Below are 20,825 nucleotides of genomic sequence, written 5' to 3' on the forward strand. Positions count from 1 at the left end.
TCATGAAGCTCGTCAACCAGGGAAAGGTTCAGGAAGACTTGAGCTGGGTGATTTCATTCTTCTGCAGGAGGATGTTCGTCCATGCCAAATGGGGAGTAAGATGTGAACAGGAAATCTTCATGAGGGAAAGAGATGTGAAGATTCGAACTGCAACTCTACAAACTTTGGAACAGTCCATAACCTCATGTCCTATTCAACTGACCATGATGGAGATGACGTTGCAGGTTGGCACTTGGATCAATAGACATTCTGATGATATTGATTTCATTTGATCGGTGTCATATATTCCTTGATGTAACTTCCTTTTGAGAGAAAGAAATCATTGTTAGATTGGAATCAAGATGCTGTGTGTCTGTAATCGTCAGGTAATATAGAGGTGCACAGTTCTCTGGGTCCTTAAGAAATTTAGAGAATGATAATTGTGGTATCTTCTTCTTTTATTACTGCAATTTATTGTGTTACATATGCTGCCTTTTGTCAAAACCATTCTGCAACTAAAAAAAGAAGGTATTATTTACATACCCCAGAGAAATTGTTCAACAGTATGGCTTAGTGGCTGCTTCATGCTGAGATGCTAACAGTAGATCAAAAACTTGAAACTTAAGTCACTGATGTAAAAACTGATGAACAAACACAATGAACAACTATTGAAGGTAATACAGCCAGTGAAGTACAAAACTCTGAAAGTTGAAGTGATTCATGAGGTATTGAGCTTTAATGATGTAATGTGTAAAAATAGTGTCTCAGTCTTCGAAAATAGTATATCTGTATTATTAAAAAGGTAAAGAGCTGAGTGATGGCATACTAAGTAGAAAGTTGTTTAGTGATTCTTGTGTTTTGCAGCCAAATTTTCAAGAGAAGAATTTTTCAGATGAGGGAAATTTGCAACTGGTAGAATTTCGCAACACTAAAGAAAAATTTGTACCTAACATGAGTGATTGTACAAAAAGTAAATTTGTTATAAAATTCTTGGAAGGGAAAGTGCTATCATGGGCCAACCATAATTCCTCTTTAGTGATGTCATATGCAGATTTCAAGAAAAAATGTTTAGGTAAATTCTGGCCAGAGACTGAGCAAGCTAAAATAAAAAGATAATTTCTAAATAATCTAAGTTACAGGGAAAGATGCAATAGTTTGAAAGAACTTTGTAAAAATTGGGTAAAGAAGTTAGCCATTTGAGCAAATCATCTGACAAACTTACAAAGGCTGGTACTTTAAAATGGAGGTTAGCAGTAGAAATTTAGTGGGATTTAGTTTATGGATCAGATGACATTATTGATCAGTTCTTGGGATATGCAGACAAATTAAGCAGAATCTTATGGAAGATAGGTACACAGAAATGCAATTGCCAGTGGAAGGGAGGGAATGAAAATTGGGGAAATGCTGATTTTATGGGAAGAGAAATAATGATAACCCTTTTCAGTCAAGGGGTCACCAGGCAAACTTTGGGATAAAAACAGAAACAGATGTTTCAACAATAGGAATAGAAACTGGAATGGTAATACTCAGGTGGTAAAAAAGGATAATCTGATGGGCATGTAGCAAAAAATTAATGAACAGGCTAATCATTGGACCACTAGCAAAAATGATAGTTTCAAAGATCCAGTAATGGTATCAGCAATTCTATGGAAAAGTACATGTGATAAGAATACATAGATGGCTAGCAATGAAGATTATGAGAACGTTGTTGATTTATCAGAGTTATATAAGTCAGTGGAGAATAGTGACATATTGAGTAATTAAAAAGTAAATGACTTACATGATGATTTCAGAATTTAAAAACACTTGAGTAGTGATGAGCACTGTAATGTTAACAAACATATGGAGAATGAAGATGAGGAAAAGAAGTATTTCATTTGTTTTAAGGAAGAATTTGAATCATTTTTGGTTAATTTATTGGCTAATTTATTGCATGATGAGATAGGAAAAATGAGCTTTACTTCCTCAGAAGTTCTCTAATTATTTTTACATATAACTGTCTTGATTAACAAAGGGATGATCATTCCAAAAAAGTTAATAGCAGGAATGTTTGAGAGAGAGAGATATCAGTAAGCAGGCCCACGTGGATGTAGGCTGTCAGAGTCATGGAGAGATGAAGTGACTTGCACAAGATATAATATCTAGGAAAACTGCATCAGCCAGTCTTTGGGTTGAAGATAACAACAACTTACCTTTGCACTTTCCGTATCCCTCAACTTTCTGATGAGATCTATGAAACATGGTCATAAATAAACAAAATTAATGCTTGAGACAATGATGTAAAGAAAAAGAAGAGCAACTATTAAAACCAATTTTGCACATTCTATTAACAAGTAGCTATCACTAAATTCCTACAAAAAAATTGCACTTACACTTATAAATTTGTTATTGGGAAACTAACTGCAAAACTGCTCCTCTGAAAAGAGGTGTAGCTTCCTCATTTTGTACAAAGTGGGAGCTGTTTAAATTTATGTGATCATTAACGTATATCAAGGAGAAGCAGTAAGAATGAAAACCAGCTAACAAAGACTACTGTTACTTGTCACGGTTTTCAGAAGAGTTTTCAATTCGTGGATCTAGGTAGTCAGACAGTTTGTGGATGCAGTGGCAAATAAAACAATCTTTCAGTTTTAATTTGAATCTTTAGAGATTTGCAAGCTTGTTTTCCATCTGGATACTGAGAACGTTTACATGTTTTCATTTGTTTTAAACTGCACAAAGACTTAAACTGTATACTATGAAATAGTTGTAAGCCTATTGAGCTAATGTACTGGTTGGATTTGAGATTATTTGGACTGATAATATCGGTGTGTGTCAAAGGTTATTGTTAGAAGCACATTTTCTGTCACTGTTGTCAAGTAATCATGGAATCTGGAGACCCTATATTTTTGCCAGAGAACTGTACTGCAGTAAAATTTCATTCACCTAATTGTTTCTGGCTACAATTACAAGCTCATAGTATTACTTTAAATTTAATCCCTGAAGCTGTAGTGTCTTCCATTGTGATAATGGAAATATGTTATGGCAACATAACTGCAGTCTGACAAGAGCTATATTGCTCTAAAATTATATAGTCCGATCAAGAAATATCTGAGCATTTGGGAGAACAAAGAGAGAGATAAGTGTCAAAATTAAGTATTCTATAATTGCATGTCGATAACAATCACAGATGCAAATCAAGTGTGTACTAGATTATTCACTGTAGCAACCATAGGAGATATTAATGGTATATGTTTTGCTTCTGGAAATTTTTAATGATACATTTCAATGCATTCATCTAAATAGTTTTACACCTTGAGCAAGCACATATTTAACCATAGTACATTCTTGACATTTGAGAGATAACAGTTTTAACTTTAGTATTCCACATGATACACCTGCCTCTAGACAACACTAAGGGCATGCACAGCAGATAATTCAATGAGCAATGGGTAAATGATTTTAGCAGATCTCTGGTTTGCAAAAAGTGAGCTTTTCAGTGCTGCCAGTCTTCTATTACTGTTAAATCTGAGCCTACATCAATAATCATCATAGGTTATAATGGTGACATATTGTGTGTCACAGGGAGTGGGATTCTTAGTGTAACTGTCTACAATGTAATGATACTAGGCATTTCTTCTTTCATTAAAAAGAAGGACCTCCAGTTTCAAGATGTGCTAAATGCCTATTGGATTTATGATTGTTAAGGCAACACATACAATAGTGAGAAGGATCTGGGAGAACTTGTTGCTTAGTTATATTAGGCTCTCCCTCAGGTAACATTCATTTCCATAGGCTCTTTTAAGAATCCTGTGGAACCCAAAAATTTGCAACATTGAACAGAGATAGAACGGTTTACCATTACTTAGGTTCAGGAGGAGAAATGCCAGTACTGCTGATAGACAAATATGTTCTCTATGTTTCAGAGCCATTACTTTGTCCCTCAGGGAGAGGGAGGGATAGGCTTGGAAGTTTACCTCCTGATGTAAACAGTAGCCATACATTCCACTTCCTTGTAATTTTGCTGTTTTCTCAAGTGGTCCTGTACAGTACATATATACCTTCACTAACTTCAAATAACTTTCCATTGGTAATAAGCCATCCAAACCAAAGAAATTTAGGTGACACACTATTTCCATTTACTTATTTGATCAACAGATAAAAATAGTACTACTTTTAGAAGAGCAACACATCACAGAAACATGAAATGTTCTGAAAAATATAGCCATATTTCTATGTAAATATGTATATTTGCACACTGACACATCTCCTACAGACCACCACTGAAAATGGGCATGATGCTCAATACCACAACTTCTGGGATGATAAATTTTAAATGACTCTTACAACGCAGTCAGCATTGTCATTTTAGCTATCATGAAAATACTGAAATTCATATGAGCTGCGGAGCACATCTGACACAAAGATGTAGCTAGAACTGAAACAAAGTTCTGAAATTTTCAGTATTTGCTGCATACTCATATGCAAGAAACTTACCTAGTAGCATAAAACTACCATCGTCACCCAGACAACAAGTGTGACAAGTTGTGGCATGGACTACATGGGACAGTGAAAGTGTTGGGTAATGTTCCTGGTCCTCGGCCCCTCCAGAGCTGCTCGAAACTGACAGAAATTTGTCAGTGCTCGGTCCCAGATGCACAGATCACTCTTCATGGCATCCTAGAGGTGCTCAATGGCACTGAGAACAGCTGACCTTTTGGATCACATTAAGACCCTGACACCCACAGAGTATTCCAAAAGTCATTCTGATACAATTGAAGAGCAAAAGGATGGTACACTGACTTGTGGAAGGAACAGCTCATCTGTGCAGTGATGTAAATGTATGCCTTTAATTGGACAGTAGATTCCTTTATACTGGAGATGGTGAGAGATGACAGTAGATGTACCAGTCTCCATTTGATCCCCCTGAAACATACTTGACATGAGGAAACATGCATGACCTACATGAATGCTACCCTGTAGGCAGCTGAGGTGAATCACCTCATGGGGTTCTCAACCTACTATACCGTGAAACTGGCTTGTACCAACCGATATTGCAACTTGTCATTGTACACGATCTTTTTCTTTGATTACAGTATCCTATGGTAGTGTCCTTTCATTAGTCCAGTCTCCTTATACTGTGACATGCTGTAAGCAGATATACAAATTTGGGGTGCTGGCTTCTGTAGTCCTTAGCTATGAAGTTATTCTGTATAGGACAGATATGCGGTAGTTGTTATCCAGCCTTAAATTGAGAGGTGATTTGCTGAACTGTGGCTGGTCTTTCTGCTGTTACAATTAGCAGTCCACAATAGTTGACTGACACCCCTTATAATCTTATGTGTTTTGTGTGAGAACAGTCTGCTACCTTAGTACTGCTGTGCTCCAGAAAAATTCAGTACATGAACTGTGAATTTTTAAAGTTTTATTTGTACCATGGCCAGGCAGTAAAGGCCAGCCTGGCTGATCTGCTAATTAAATAAGCCACTGGACAGTATTGTTGACATAATGACTAAATACTCTAAGCAGATGGGAGTTTGTGACACTGATCAATGGTCGATGCATGAAACAGTGAACACGGTGTGACCAAGAGTGAAGTAATATTTTGTAACTCAGGCACTTGTGTGCTGTCGAAAACTCACATGTTGAAAATTTACCAAGCCTAGCAACTCATGCTCAGTTCACAGAGAGCTAGGAAAAGCAAAGGAGACAAGTAATATGAAACAAACCTACTCATCCCCCTCTAGCAGGACTACATCAGAAGGGAAACTATAAGGGTAGAATTAATCGAGCTGATAGGCTCAAAGCATTCAGTTGTGCTGCCATTCTGTCTGCATCCTGAACTGGAGGGAATGACAAACTTTTGAGCTGCAGAGAAACCATAACCCACCCTTGGCGATAATGATCAGATGACTACCTCGACTAGCTCAACTCATCAAGTTCTGGTGAGGTGTGCCTACCTGTGGCATAGCGGCTGCAGTACTTGGGGAACTTCACTTATGCAGAGAGCTGGTGACTGGCCAGCATCCACCCTCTGATGGACTTGGGCTGATGGACCTCAAACTGTCTATGACCCAGCTGGGGGAAGGCACGCCCTTGCAGCCTACTAGCCACCTAGGCATCATCACCCATCATTCTGGTCAATTCTTGGGGGTTAGAGGAGCATTGCTGATTAGAAATGAACATCTGGTGTCATGTACTACACCAAAGCACACAACATGGGGGCTACGAGTAAGCACCGGGGTGCATAGCTGTCAAAACTCTTAAGGACCTGGGCAGGCAGCACCCAGTCTTCACTGCTGGTGGCATGCATGATGTTGCCTCCCAGTGGGCTTCTCTGCATCACAGTAGCTGCAGCCCATGACCCAGGACAATGGTCATCACTGGCAAACCTGGGCATCAGAACATTCCAGGATTGGCTGCGTTTTCAAGCACACAGGACGGTTAGTGTGCTGTATAAGGCTGACTGAATAAACACCTCTGAATACTACCAGTGCCCAACTGTACACCCCAGCATAAATCTCTCCTTACCCTCAACATTTCTCTCACCCTCCCTGAACTGTAGCAGCCCAGAATAGGCTCGGTCGTTACAGTAAAATTGCTAATATCTAGTTTGGTCCCTGAGTGCAATGGCTGTAACTCACAGTAGAGGAAGCTGGATGAAAATATGACACGCACATTAAAAATCCAAGCATGAATGGACAGCCAGGAGTGGGAACACTGTGATTACATTAATTAAAGTATAATACATCAACTGTTAGAAAAGCATTAGCAAAGCATAATAAATGTCAAAATGTATAATACGCAGTAATTCTGTCCACACAAATCTCACAGTTATAATAGAAATATAAACAAGTCATATGTTTTCTGGCCAGAAATGAGTCCAACACTGTTGATATAGCAGGACATCTTACCACTCTGCCTTCTTTAGTCCAACAAGCCTACATGACGAGTCAATGCCACCAAGTCTCTGACAGAGGTGAACTTTACCACATCTCCCTGGGAAGAGAGAGAGTGGGAAAATGCACATTCTGCTAGATCAGCACTTATTATGAAGTAACAGCCAATCACCCCCCTCCCCCCTTCCACCCCCACCCCATCACATCACATCTACTTTTGTTAGTACTTGTCAATATTTGATGATATTAAACTCCAGTTTTGTCATCTCAATCAGCCTAGTCTTAATCTGCAGCTACAATTTCTCCCTTCCAAATACTAGTTTTAATAAATTGTTTATTATTCTGTTTTTCTGAGACAATATTTGACAGATAGCCTTTGTTAGCCACACCATGGGAGGACCATTGGGTGTCCATGCTGCTTGTGGAAGCCTACCTGCACCAATGTCCTGACCTTCTGGGTGATGACTTCTGTGAATCTGCAGTGTCTTTGATCTGTAAGTGGTGTTGTTAGACACTGGTGCATCCATCCTGTCCAGCACAGACTCCACGTGCTCAGCTTCTTTGTTTGTTTTAATAGATGCACAGGAGGACTGTATTGTTACACTTTGTCATCTACAACTAATTACTCATGGCAGTTGATTCTGATAACATGGTTTTCCATGAATCGAGCAGCTTGGGGTGCATCCTTGACTGGCTGGCACATTAAAAGCCTACAGTCTACACAGCTGTGAACAAATATGCAGATATAGCATGTCTTCAGAATTTTCAAAATTATTAGAAGAGATAACAAACTATTGTTCAAATTAGTATGTAGCCAATATGAGACTGGGAACATAACATAAATCTTTTGGAGAAAGATTGTCCACATTATTCCGAAGACAGCAAGGGCAGATAAATGTGAGAACTGTAATGCAATCAGCTTGACAGCTCAAACACTGAAGTTTATGACCAGAATAGTATACAGAAAAGTGGCAAATAAAGTTGAGGATCTCATACATGCTGATAGGGTTGACTCTGAGAAAGATAAAGGCATGAGATAGCCAATTCTGACATTGTGATTGATAATTAAAATATGACTTAAGAAAGTCCAAGGCATTTTCATATGATTTATTGAAGTAGAAAAAGCATTTGACAATATGAAGTGGAGCAAAATGTTTTAAATTCTTGGAAAAATAGGTATAACACTTTAGGGAAAGCCAATTAACATGAAACATCTATGAAATTCTTCAACTTCTCCTGGCATAATTCATGATGAAATAGGTCATGGATGAACAGCTGGATGTCAGCATCCAACAGCCATAATATTTCGGCAAGCAACCACATTGCTGTCATCAGGTGCACTGACAAACTGATTGCCGAGCTGACGCTGATGATGGAATGATGAGCCTGTCCTTAGCTGGTGGTGGTGCAGTTGAGACAAAATTTGTCATTCCTGCGGTTCCTGTAAGAGAGAGAAATATATATTACCACTCTTGTCGATTGGTCCTGTCTGGTGTAACCTGAAAAAGAGAAAGACACACACTGTTGAGGGATTAGTAAAACTTAATCCCTCAGCAGGTCAGGCCAACGCGTGGTTGGCCTGTGATGAGGTTGTTGGCCCAGTCCACGGATGAGCCGGTTGCGGGAGTGTCCCGTCTTCTCGTAGAACTTCCTGGCGATGGCGCGGAACCTGTCTCGGAGAGGCAGGATCCCGGTGTCCTCGTGGAGTTGGCGCGACGAAAAGTGCCTCGGAAGATGCATAGCAGTCTTCAGGGCGCGGTTCTGTATCCGCTGCAGAGTCAAAATGTGAGCATCTGCGGCTTTACCCCAGACCACAGCCGCATACTCTAACAGTGGGCGAACCAATGTTAGGTAAAGCGTGATGCCGTGTTGTGGTGGCAATGATGACTGCAGGTTTAGCAGCGGATAAAGGGCGCGGAGGTGTCCTATTGCTCTCCCTTTCACATCACGGATGTGATGCTTCCAGGTGAGCCTGTGGTCTAGGGTAACCCCTAGGTATTTCGCCGTCCCACTCCATGGGATAGGTTCTCCCAGGATTTCGACCGGCGTAAGCCCTGGCGGCAGAAGTCTTCGAGTGAAGACGACTGCCTGGCTCTTTGTGGCGTTGAATTTCAACCGCCACTTGGTTGCCCATGAGCCCAAGGCGTCGCACCCGCGTTGGAGGCGGTTTCTCAGCACTTGGGCGTTCATGCTGCGAGTGAACAGGGCTGTATCATCAGGGTACAGCGCCAGTTCGACTCCTGCCACTTTCGGCGCGTCGGCAGTGTACAGGGAGTACAGCGAGGGGCCGAGAACCGACCCCTGCGGCACCCCTGCATGTATCTGCCGGTCTGTGGACGTACCGTCGTCAGCCCCCACGTAGAAGGTTCGTTCGGACGGGTACGACCGCAGCATCGTCATGTGGGACGTCGGTATCCCTTGTTCAAAAAGTTTGAACTCGAGACCGTCGTGCCACTCCGAGTCAAATGCTCGGGAGACGTCGAGGAACACTGCGCCAAAGAATTCCCTTGTTTCCAGTGCCCTCATCGCAGGTTCTACCACCCGCAAAAGCTGGTGGGAAGTGGCATGTTCTTCTCGGAACCCGAACTGCTCGTCCGGGATGATGCCCTCCTGGGTGACGGGAGTAGGCTGATGGGTCGGTAGCTCGATGCCTGGCGTGGGTCCTTGCCGGATTTCAGAATGGCCACGACCTCCGCGTGATTCCACGCAGAGGGGAATCTCGTTGAAAACATCGGCAAGTTGCCGGTGTAGGCCCGGCGGAAGGTTCTTCAGCAGGAGGTTTGTGACGCCATCGCTGCCTCCAGCCTTCTCGGGGTTCAGCGAGCGAAGCTGCACAGCAACTTCCTCCTCCGTTATCGGCTCGATAACGTCGCCTTCCTCCCTTGCGGCGCGGAAGGTTGGTAGTTGCTCGTGGACCCACCGTATGTGGTCGTCGTCGATGACGTCGGCCACCGGTGTGAAATTTGCTGCAAAAGCGTCAGCCAGGACGCTGGCTTTCGCGTCGGGGTCGCTGGCGAAGTCGTTCCCGACCTGTAAAGGCGGTATTCGCTGTCGCCGGCGTAGGAAGGACTTTACCACCCTCCATGCACTGCCATCCTCAGGATTGAGGGTAGACACAAGGTCTTCCCATTCCTGGTTCCGGTGATGCTCGACTGCTGCCTTAATTTCCCGTCTCATGCGGTTTAATCGGCGCTTCGTGTCTGGTTGGCGAGTGAGCTGCCATTCACGAAACAGTCGGTTCTTCTCGGTGATCGCGTCCAGGACAGGGCGCAGTAGCTGTCGCGAGAAGTCTCGTGGTCCTTGGCGACGTCTCGGCGTGGCTTCCTCCGCTGCTCGGAGTATTCTTCGGGTGAAGAATGCTAGGGCAGCGTCTGCCCCTACCACGGCGGGGTTTGGCGCGTCCTCGAGCAGTTCGAGGGCTTTCGTCTGAAAGCGCTCGGTGTCGAGCCTGCGATAGCTCGGACGGCTGTCTCGAAGAGAAGCTCCGGCCACGTCGAGGCCAAAAATGACCGGTACGTGGTCGGAGGAGAGGACGTTGTGCGTCTCGGCGGTCGCGAAGTGCCCGATGCCCTTCAGAAGAGCAATATCGAGCACGTCGGGCTGTCCCCGTGCAGGGAAGATCGTGGGGTCAAACGGCCCCACGGTGATCGCGCCTTTTGCGGTGAAGAACGCGGGAGAGGCGGCGTCCGCTGCGGCTGACAGTTCGAGAGTTCCATTCGGTGTGTTTCGCATTGAAATCCCCGGCAATGAAAGCTCGCTCCTCCAGCGACAGCAGGACGTCGAAGTCGGCTTCGTCTAGCGGTCTGCTAGGCTGCCGATAGACCGACACGAAAAGAATCTTTCCGGCGGTGGTGTTGACGGCCACTCCTGTGGCTTCCAGCGCGTTGAGCGCCGGCAGTTGAACTCGGTGGTGGCGCAGTGACTTCTTCACGTAGATGGCAGTGCCGCCCCCGTGGATGGCTCTGCCATCTCGGTAGCAGCAAAAATTTGCTGCTCGCACGTCGACCCCGGGTTTGAGGAAGGTCTCCTGCACAAGGCAGATGTCGACTGCCTCGTCCCGCAGGAATTGGCGAAACTCGCCCTGCTGGGGGTGGAGACCCCGAGCGTTGAACGTGCAAATGGTTAACCCATAAATATGGTCGTTATCCATATTAGGGCTGGCTTCTCCCGGCGGTGGCCTGGAGGGCCGCCGTCACTGCTCCCACGAGGACTGGTAGCTGCGTCATCAGCTGGTTGAGCGACCGCAGAAGCGCGGCCAGCTCGGTGGTGTCTTCCTTCGCCGTTTTGGGAAGGTTTGACTCCTTCGCGACGTTTCCCGTAGTCGGCAGCGGAGCGGCGTGCTGGGAACGCCCTACGCGGGCGGCAACCCTCCCTACAGCCGCGGGCGCCGGCAAGCCGGCGTCCCCGACTGCAGGCGGTGCCGCGGGCGAGGGCAGCTGCGACGGCTGCGGTGCCGGTGCGGCCTCCCCTGCAAGCGGCCGTGGCCTCTCGGAGGGGGCGGCCGGCTTCCCCTTAGCAACGTCCGCGAAGCTGCGGCTCGGGTTTACGCGGCTGGCGCGTTTCCCGCTCTCGAATGCGGCGCATTCCCGGTAACAGGCGATATGGTCCCCATTACAGTTGCAGCACGTCGGTCGCTCCTCCTTCTTCTTCGGGCAGTCACGCGACGGGTGCTCCTCGGCGCACTTGCAGCAACGCACAGGCATCCTGCAGAACTTTGCCACGTGGTCCATGCGTTGGCAGTTGAAGCACTGGGCTCCCCTGCCTTTCGCGCGGAGTGGCTCGACTTTCACGTCGAAGTCGGCAATGTTTTCAACCTGAAAAATTTTCCGGTTGTCCACATTGTCGACTAAAACCACAAGGAACAAGGGCATGTCCCTGTGGGTCCTGAGCGACCTCATCAGGCCGACGTGGCGGGTCTGGAAGCCGAGTTCCTCCAGCTGCCGCTGTAGGAACGCCGGTTCCATCTTCAGCGGCAGGTAACGAACGACTACCTTCAGCTGCTTCAGCTGCTCCGTACTCTGCGTGAAGCAGTACAACTTCTCGGTCTCACAGAGTTGCATGAGTTTCGCATGGTCCTCTATGCACTCTGCTCTGACCTTGTATATGTCGGTCCCTGCGAACATCTTCCGCGGTTTTGCGACGGAGTACAGCTTCTCTCTAAGCTCGCTGTACTCCTTACTCCACTGGATGGTAATCAGCGGAGGGCGGCAGGGCGGTTTCGTTGCCGTGGTCGGTGTTATTCCGTCCCCGTCGGTCTCGGCTACTTCCGGTAGGTCTGCAAACCGGTTTGCAGCCTCGACCTGTTCTGGCGTCACCGGTCCAAACGACCTGGGTCTCGCTGTGTGGCGCCGGGAGGGCGCGATGAAGCCTTCTTCATCCGGCTTCCTCGGCGATGCGGTCGTCGTCCTGCGGCGTACCCTCATCTTCTTCCGCCTGGCGCGACCGGAACTTGCCTAGGGGGAGGCAGTGTCCTCTACGGCCGCGGCTGGGCGCTTCCGTGATGTTTTCTCGACCTCGGCAGGCTCGTCAGGTGTTGCCAGCCTGGACGTTGGTGAGGGCGTGGCGGCTTCAGTAGCCACCACGGCTGGTGCGACTGCTGGCGCGGCAGCTGTCGTGGCAACTGCGACAGGCAATTACTTCTCGCGACCCACAGGTACCAGGGACCGGAGTCTCGTTAGTACCTTCACCCTGTCCACTTCGGTTCCCATGGCCAGACGTTGCATGACGATGCAACTCTCATCGGGAGTCAGCATGGCGATGGCGGCGGCAAATTCCTCCTTTGTCAGGGGGATCGGCGGCTCGATCCGTCGTCTCGGCAGAGAGAGTGTGCGGGAGCGGCGCCGTCCGTTCGCGGAAGTTTCCACGTCCGTCCTACGACCGCGAGCAACACTCTCACTCGTCGTCCTCGTCGGTGATGGGGGGCCAGACGCTGCCGTCATCCGGGAAACTTCCCTTAAACCGCCATCTGCCTCACCCTGCGTCTCGCCGGAGCGATCGTCTCGTTCGAGCTCCTCCTCCATGTCGTAACCCCGAACACGACAATTTTGCCTCTTTTGAAAAACACGACAGTTTGCTTTCTCAGAGAATGGGGTCACGCCACGTGGATTTTGCCGCACGAGTTCCTAAAGGCCCTTGCAGGCTGATGTCGACTCTGAAAGAGAAAACGCTGGTTAGCGAGAACACGCAAGGCGAGTAGCCGATTGCGTGAACCCGCGCAACCGATCGCTACAAAATCACGAGCGAGAGGTTTGCCTCGGCAGCTTCAGCACAGAGCGTCCGCACACTTCTGCAGCCACAGCGCAAGTGTGACCCTGATTGCCGAGAAGCTGGAGCGGGGCTTATATATCCCCCCCCCCCTCCTCCAATGTGGTATTCTGTACGCAGTCCATGCCCAGGTGAGGCATGCAGTAGTACTGTGTCCGCTCCTCCCACTGTCAAGCCATTCTGTGCAAAGTTTGCACTGAAAACACATGCTGATGACGTCTCCATTGTCGCTCTGCCTGCCCCTAAAGACAGTTCATTGTGGGATATTTCCTTCCTCCTTTTAATCACACCCAATGCCAGCTACACGACCTAACTGAGGATGTAGTTGCTATCACAATCGATCACGGTTCTCTTACTCGAATCTCAATAGATTCTCTAGGGACACAGTCCCAGAAGTTAGACATCTGTGTCAGAACCTTAGTATGGGTGTGACCCACTTCATGTAATTCTTATAGTAAATGTTCTGTGATTGCTGGTTTTCTAGACTACTGCAAGCTAGTGTGCCATTGGTGTTCTCAGCAATAATGTTCAAAGTCCATACTGTCTGACCTATGAAAGACATGTCACATTGACAGGGGATCTGATAGATCCTGGATATCCACAGTCCAAGGTCATCCTTGGCACTACCAAGTAGTGCTTGTGTTTTAGCCAGTGTGCAGAAGACAGTCTTCACTTGATGTTTCCAAAAAATTCGACCCATCTTTCCATATGATACCCCACAAAATGAAGTAAATACAAAGGCAGCATCCTTCTGAGGTTCCTCTTCTGTTTCCACCAGCTGTACAGTCGATGTAGGATGTAGAGCTATTGCAACTTTGTGTAGCCGTTTTTCCAGAATACTGTCCACAGGTGTTGAAGCTCTTCTTTTAGGCTCATACTGTCAGAGAGGGTGCAACTCCTGTGTACCAATGTTTTGAGCACACCATTCCTCTGTGCCAGGCAGTGGCAGCTGTCCGTATGTAAGTAGAGTCCAGTTTGTGCCTTCTTGTGGTACATACTGGGGTCCAAAGTGCCATCTGCTCTTCTTTTTTATCAGGTCATCCAGAAAGGTTAGCACACCATCCACCTTGACTTCCATTGTAAAACTGACATTCAGGTATATGACATTGAGGGAATCTTTTGACTTCTCTCTTTGATGCGGCCATGTAATGAAGGTATCATTGACATAGAGGAAGAAACAGCGAGGTTTCCATTCGGCTGTTTCCGGAGGGCCCTCCTCAAAATGTTTCAATGTTCCATGCACGTACTGGCAACAACTGGTGAAATGGACCCTCTATGGCTACTCCTTCTGTATGCTCATATGAACCACTGTCAAAAAGAAAGTATGTTGATGTCAAGACATGCCCAGAAAGGATATTCACTCTTACATCAAATTTCTGGCCAATAAGTTCCAAAGATTCTTGAAAAAGCACTCTTAAAAAGAGAGACAATGTTGAAGCTCACAAGTACCGGTATGTCAGCGTCACTAAGCATGAACTTGTCAAGGTACCCAACAAAATCCATGGAGCTGCGAGTATGTGAACATTTTCCGATGTAAGGGCTAAGCATATCCTTCAGGTATTTAGTGAGTGAGAACACCAGGGCACCAATGTTGCTAACAGTGAGACATAAAGGCACTCCATCTTTGTGAAACTTCAGAAATCCATTAAATGTCAGTGGAACAGCTGTTCTTGTTGAAGCTTCTTAATAACTTCACCTGGCAAGCTGGAATCTTTGTGAAGCACCATGGTCTTCCTCACCACTCTCTTGGCAGGCTCAGTGTCAGTCTTATATACTTTGTCTCCTAGCAGGCTCCACATATTCTCAAAGTAATCCTTGTGGGATATGACCTCTGCTGGGTTACCTTTGTCATCTGATAAGACCACAATACCTAGATCATCTCTTAACTCTCGTACGGCTGCAATACTGGTAGTAAAAGTTGCTGTAATCACTAAGGAGGGTTAATATGCCATTAACGACTTCAGGAGTAGCTAATTTGAAGAAGCCTGGAAAAAGGATGTGACCATAGCCTTTTCAGTAGCATTGTAACAGGACTAAAACCAATACATTTAGGAAAGCATAAAACTCACAGGGTAAAGATGGATTTGAGACCCACTCCCCATGTTTTTTCTAAACATTTGCCTTTAAAACAAATACATTCTTTATGTATTAATACCAACTTTGAAAAAGTTTTTCCCTCTGTGATGTCGGTATCTCAAAACTTGGAAGCATTTAGCAGCTTCTCATGTTGATGAAAATCACTGTGGAGTACATGGCTGAGTGTATGTCCCATTGTACCAGTTATTAAGGCTTTCACCCACTCTGTTCATGAAAGGACCACAGGAACAATGACTTCTTAGCACACTGACTGCTGCACACATAGTGATGGATGTTTCACTGCCACACCAGGTGAGACCAGACCAGAACACAGTGTCAGACATAAAGCACTGCTGCAGCCACTGGTGGCCTCATGCTTCTCTGTGCATTCTGTAATTAGTCCCATCTCGTCTTTGCAACATAAACAGCAATGATCCCAACACACTTCCCTGGGGCACATCTGTAGTTATTTCTACATCTATCAGTGACTCTCCATCCAAGATACACATGTGATCAAAAGTATCCGGACACACTCAAAAATATATGTTTTTCATATTAGGTTCTTTGTGCTGCCACCTACTGCCAGGTACTCCATATCAGCAACCTCAGTATACATTAGACATTGTGAGAGAGCAGAATTGGGCACTCCACAGAACTCATGGACTTCAAATGTGGTCAAGTCATTGGGTGTCACTTGTGTCATACACAAGAGATGCGAGATTTCCACACTTCTAAACATTCCTAGGTCCACTGTTTCCAATGTGATAGTGAAGTGGAAACATGGAAGGGACATATACTGCACAGAAGCGTACAAGCCAACCTCGTCTGTGACCGACAGAGATGCCGACAGTTGAAGAGGGGTCCTAATGTGTAATAGGCAGACATCTATCCAGACCATCACACAGGAATTCCAAACTGCATCAGGATCTACTGAATGTGCTATGACAGTTATGTCGGAGGTGAAAAAACTTGGATTTGATGTTCAAGCTGTTGAAACCTGTTGTGACTACGACCGGAAAGGTCACGGAGTGGCCGAGAAAGCGCAGCGGGACCAAACAGAGTGGGCCGTGCACAAACGAATAAACGGAAAGGATGGACACGAAACGATGACAGACGACGGAGAAAGACCTTACGACAACAACACGCAAGACACAATGGAGTGACAAAGACAACCAAATGAATCCAAGATGTCCACAATTAACGAGACCAAAGTACGATAAACACACTGTCTTGTCGAGGCAATATGTCGAGACACACACAACAATTAGACTTGCTGGCAGAGCGAGAGGCCAGCTCTTAAATTCTCTATCGGGGGCGCCGCTATTGGCTGCTGGAACCACATGTTCCACTGTGGCACCCTCACACTATATGTAGGCCAGTACGCGCACACTGCCACAGCTCTTTTTGACAGTGGTTCATATGAGCATACAGAAGGAGTAGCCATAGAGGGTCCATTTCACTAGTTGTTGCCAGTACGTGCATGGAACATTGAAACATTTTGAGGAGGGCCCTCCGGAAACAGCCGAATGGAAACCTAGCTGTTTCTTCCTCTATGTCAATGATACCTGCATCAGATGATGCAGAGGTCTCTAGAGGTCTTTGACATACATGACATCTGGCGGGGATTCAAATTCCGTGGTGCGCCGTACCAGACAAGCGGCTGCTCATAAGCCACACATCAAGTTGGTAAATGCCAAACAAGAAATCACTTGGTATAAGGAGCGTAAACTTTGGACGTTTGAACAGTGAAAAAACGTTGTGTGGAGTGACGAATCACAGTACACAATGTGGCGATCCGATGGCAGGGTGTGGGTATTGCGAATGCCCGGTAAACATCATCTGCCAGCGTGTGTAGTGCCAACAGTAAAATTCGGAGGTGGTAGTTTTATGGTGTGGACGTGTTTTTCATGGAGGGGGCTTGCACCCCTTGTTGTTTTGCATGGCACTATCACAGCACAGGTGTACATTGATGTTTTAACCACCTTCTTGCTTCCCACTGTTGAAGAGCAATTCAGGGATGGCAATTGCATCTTTCAACATGATCAAGCACCTGTTCATTATGCACGGCCGGTGGCAGAGTGGTTACATGACAGTAACATGCCTGTAATGGACTGGCCTGTGCAGAGTCCTGACCTGAATCCTACAGAACACCTCTGGGAAGTTTCACACCTCTGGGATGTTTTGGAATGCTGACTTCACGCCAGGCCTCACAGACCGACATCAATATCTCTCCTCAGTGCAGCACTCCGTGAAGAATGGGCTCCCTTTCCCCAAGAAACCATCCAGCACCTGATTGAACATATTCCTACGAGAGTGGAAGCTGTCAACAAGGCTAAGGGTGGGCCAACGCCATATTGAATTGCAGCATTACCGATGGAGGGCCCCATGAACTTGTAAGTCATTTACAGTGAGGTGTCCGGATACTTTTGATCACATAGTGTAACATGCTGTGTTCTCCCCACCAAGAGAACCTCAACCCAATCACAGGTCTCACTGGATATTCCACATGAGTGCACTTTCAATAATAAGCACATATTATGGTACTGAGTGTAACATGCTGTGTCCTCCCCACCAAGAGAACCTCAACCCAATCACAGGTCTCACTTTTGGAAGTCAAGCAACAGGCATCTGTCTGACTACTTTGATCCATGGCTTTCAGGATGTCACGTACGCAAAAAAGTGCAAGTTGCGTTTTACATGATTGATGTTTTCGGAACATGTGCTGGTTGGTATGCAGAGGGCCATTCCGTTCAAGATATCCAATCATCTTTCAGCTCAGAATATGTTCTAAGATTCTACAGGAAATGGATATCAAGGATATTAGATGGCATTTTTGTGGATCACTTCTGCTGCCCTTCCTTAATTACGGACAAAAACAATGAATTACTTGTTGTTCAATATAACTCAGCCTTAATTCTTGTTTTATCCCTTAAAGCAAGGGTCACAACAAGGTGAGAGACCATTATTGTCCATTCATAAAATTATTTGATTTTATAACTCTTTTCTTTTTTTCATGTTAACAAGCTAAGGTTTTCCCTCCCCACCTCCCAAGACCAGATCTTGATATGAGAGTATTCTTTTATTTTCATGAAAATAAGTGATTCACACCAGACCAGCAATGTTAAGCAGTAACATAAACGAGACTTTAAAAGGAATAACTGTTCCCGGATAAAAAGAAAAGACTATATAAAATAATGGTCTTGTCTCAGGTTCTCTCATTTCATGTTATTAAGAAGGAACTGCAAGAGAGTATTATAGTATGTCTCAAAGAAAATATAGAAATTCATTTAACAATATCATTCTCTTTTAAATAAAACTGATCCAGCTTTGCAGTGCTGACATATTCTCAGCGTGAGTTGTAGAGCAAAAGCTGTGTAGAAAATATGCTTCAGAAGGTTATTAGCTGTAATGTTCTTGCAGAAACAATCTGAATAGGGATAAAAATAAGTCAGACAACTGAAAATTACATTGTGGCAGTATACAGCTTTTTTTATCTTCACTGACAATGTTGATAAACACATGGAAAAAATTGTAGGGGCACCACCGTTTAGGATAGCGAAAGTTAGTTTTGTGCAGTATTCTGAGCACAAGTTACATCCAGGTGTGGGCCAGATCGCAGTGAGTTACAAATAACAACCGTTCCGAAGTAGAATAGAGGCCACAGGACCATCAAATTGCTGAGAGAATATACGTAGCAGTTTTGCATGTCGCAAATCACAGGCAGAAGGGGCCCACTGGCCAACCTAGCGTGTTATGAGTATGTGACGTGAAGCAGCATGTATGGCAAAACAGAGGCGCACAGCCACGTATAAATAGGTGCAGATTTCTAATGAGATTGATTCAAGTGTGGCAGCTCTCCTGGACGGTGGGGCGTGTCACACCACCAGCTACACGCAACAGATGGGGCACCAGCGTTCCAGTGCATGGCGGGTCGCTGGTTCAACCCTCTGAGGCCGACCCGGCGTCCGTAACCAGCCAGCGGCTGGCCACTCCACGACTCGCTACCATGGGCAGTCGTCCTGGCTTCCGACACATGCCGGAGGCATCCTGAGGCGAGGGACGCAGATTTGGATGCCGGATCATGGGCACTTGCTGTCACTGCGATCTCAGCTACGCCGGCAAGAAGCATGCAGCTGGCTGCCTGCAGCTCACACCAAGCGGCACTGAGTTGGCAGGGATGCAGATCACTGAGTCATTGCCGGCATCCTGACGATGACGATGACGCAACTACGTTGGCTGACACATCGTGCATGCACAGTTCGCTGAGGCAGCCATTCCGCGCCAAGCTGTTTCGCAGACAGCGAAGTGGGGTCCTCAGCATTGCGGGACCCGGAGATGCAGACTGAGGGGAACACGGCACTGTAGTTGGAAAGCTCGGACGAGTCTTAATACAGTGCCTTCTACCTCTTCCCGCTGCGTTTGGTCGTCCTGATATATTTGGTGGCAGAAGTTGCCACTACATTTGGTATCAGAATAGTGGACGTCGTCTGTCCAGTACGTCGTTCAAGCCCACCGCCTGCATTACATTCACAATATGTGGTGAGTTTTGACCAGTTTTCTTTTGAGTATTGGACGTTTTCTTTCCTTTTTGTGTTTTTTGGGTATGGCTCATGGCAGGCCATTTTAGATGTTTTGCGTAGGCATATATATTTTTTTTTTTTTGTCAGAATAAGTGTTAGTGTATTTGTGGCAGTAACATTTATTTTATTTTATTTTATTTTGTTTTTTCATGGCATTTGATTACTTTTGCATTGGTTTGAGTATGATGTTGCTGAGTATGATGATACTGAGGTGTAGGGAGTCAGGTTATTCTTATACTTAAATGTTTTGTTTTGGGACTAACTGGGAACGAAAGCAACGCAATGCCAGAGTCAGGGACGTGAGGTGTGTCGGAACCAGAAGCGGTAAGGATTTTGTTGGAAAAAGTAGCAACATTGACAGTAGACAATAAACAGTAGAGAAATGAATTAACATCTAGAGGTGAACGGGAAACCGCATCTGATCAGTCGTTGTAGCCTAGGGTGCTGGAGATTGATCCAGCTGCTGCGAGTTTGATTATTCTGTTTTCTGGCAAGGCATCTGAGGATGTACGTTCATTTGTGGAGGACTTGGAGACTTCAGCAGTGATGAATGGTTGGTCTGATGAGCAGTTGTTACTTATAGCCAAGATTAGATTATTGGGTGAAGCGAAAACATATGTAAGGTGTTCTGAGGCCTTCAGGAAGGCTGGACCGTTTAAGCAGTTAAAGGAAGGGCTTTTACAAAGATGCAAAAAACAGAATAGCGCTGAGTGCTTTAGAGAAAGGGGGAGCGATGGAGAAATCTGCAGACAGGGTAAGGGAAATTAATGAGTATACTTATGAGCTGGTCAGAGCGATGAAGCGAATAGTGTTCTGTTGCAGGAGGCTGAGCAAAGGGCACTTGATGTATTTTTGAGAGGGTTACCGGTGCATATGTCATGGAAAGTGCATGAAGGGACTCCGAAAGATTTGTATTCAGCCATTCAGCTGGCAATTCAGTGTGAGGAAACAGACATGGCAACAGGGGTATGCGAGAGGCAAACAGTGTTTACAGCGGGTGTGAAATGTTTTAAGTGTGGTCGTACGGGACATGTGCAGAGGCAATGTA

Source organism: Schistocerca nitens, chromosome 7, assembly GCF_023898315.1.
Source record: "Schistocerca nitens isolate TAMUIC-IGC-003100 chromosome 7, iqSchNite1.1, whole genome shotgun sequence".
Classification (NCBI taxonomy): Eukaryota; Metazoa; Arthropoda; class Insecta; order Orthoptera; family Acrididae; genus Schistocerca; species Schistocerca nitens.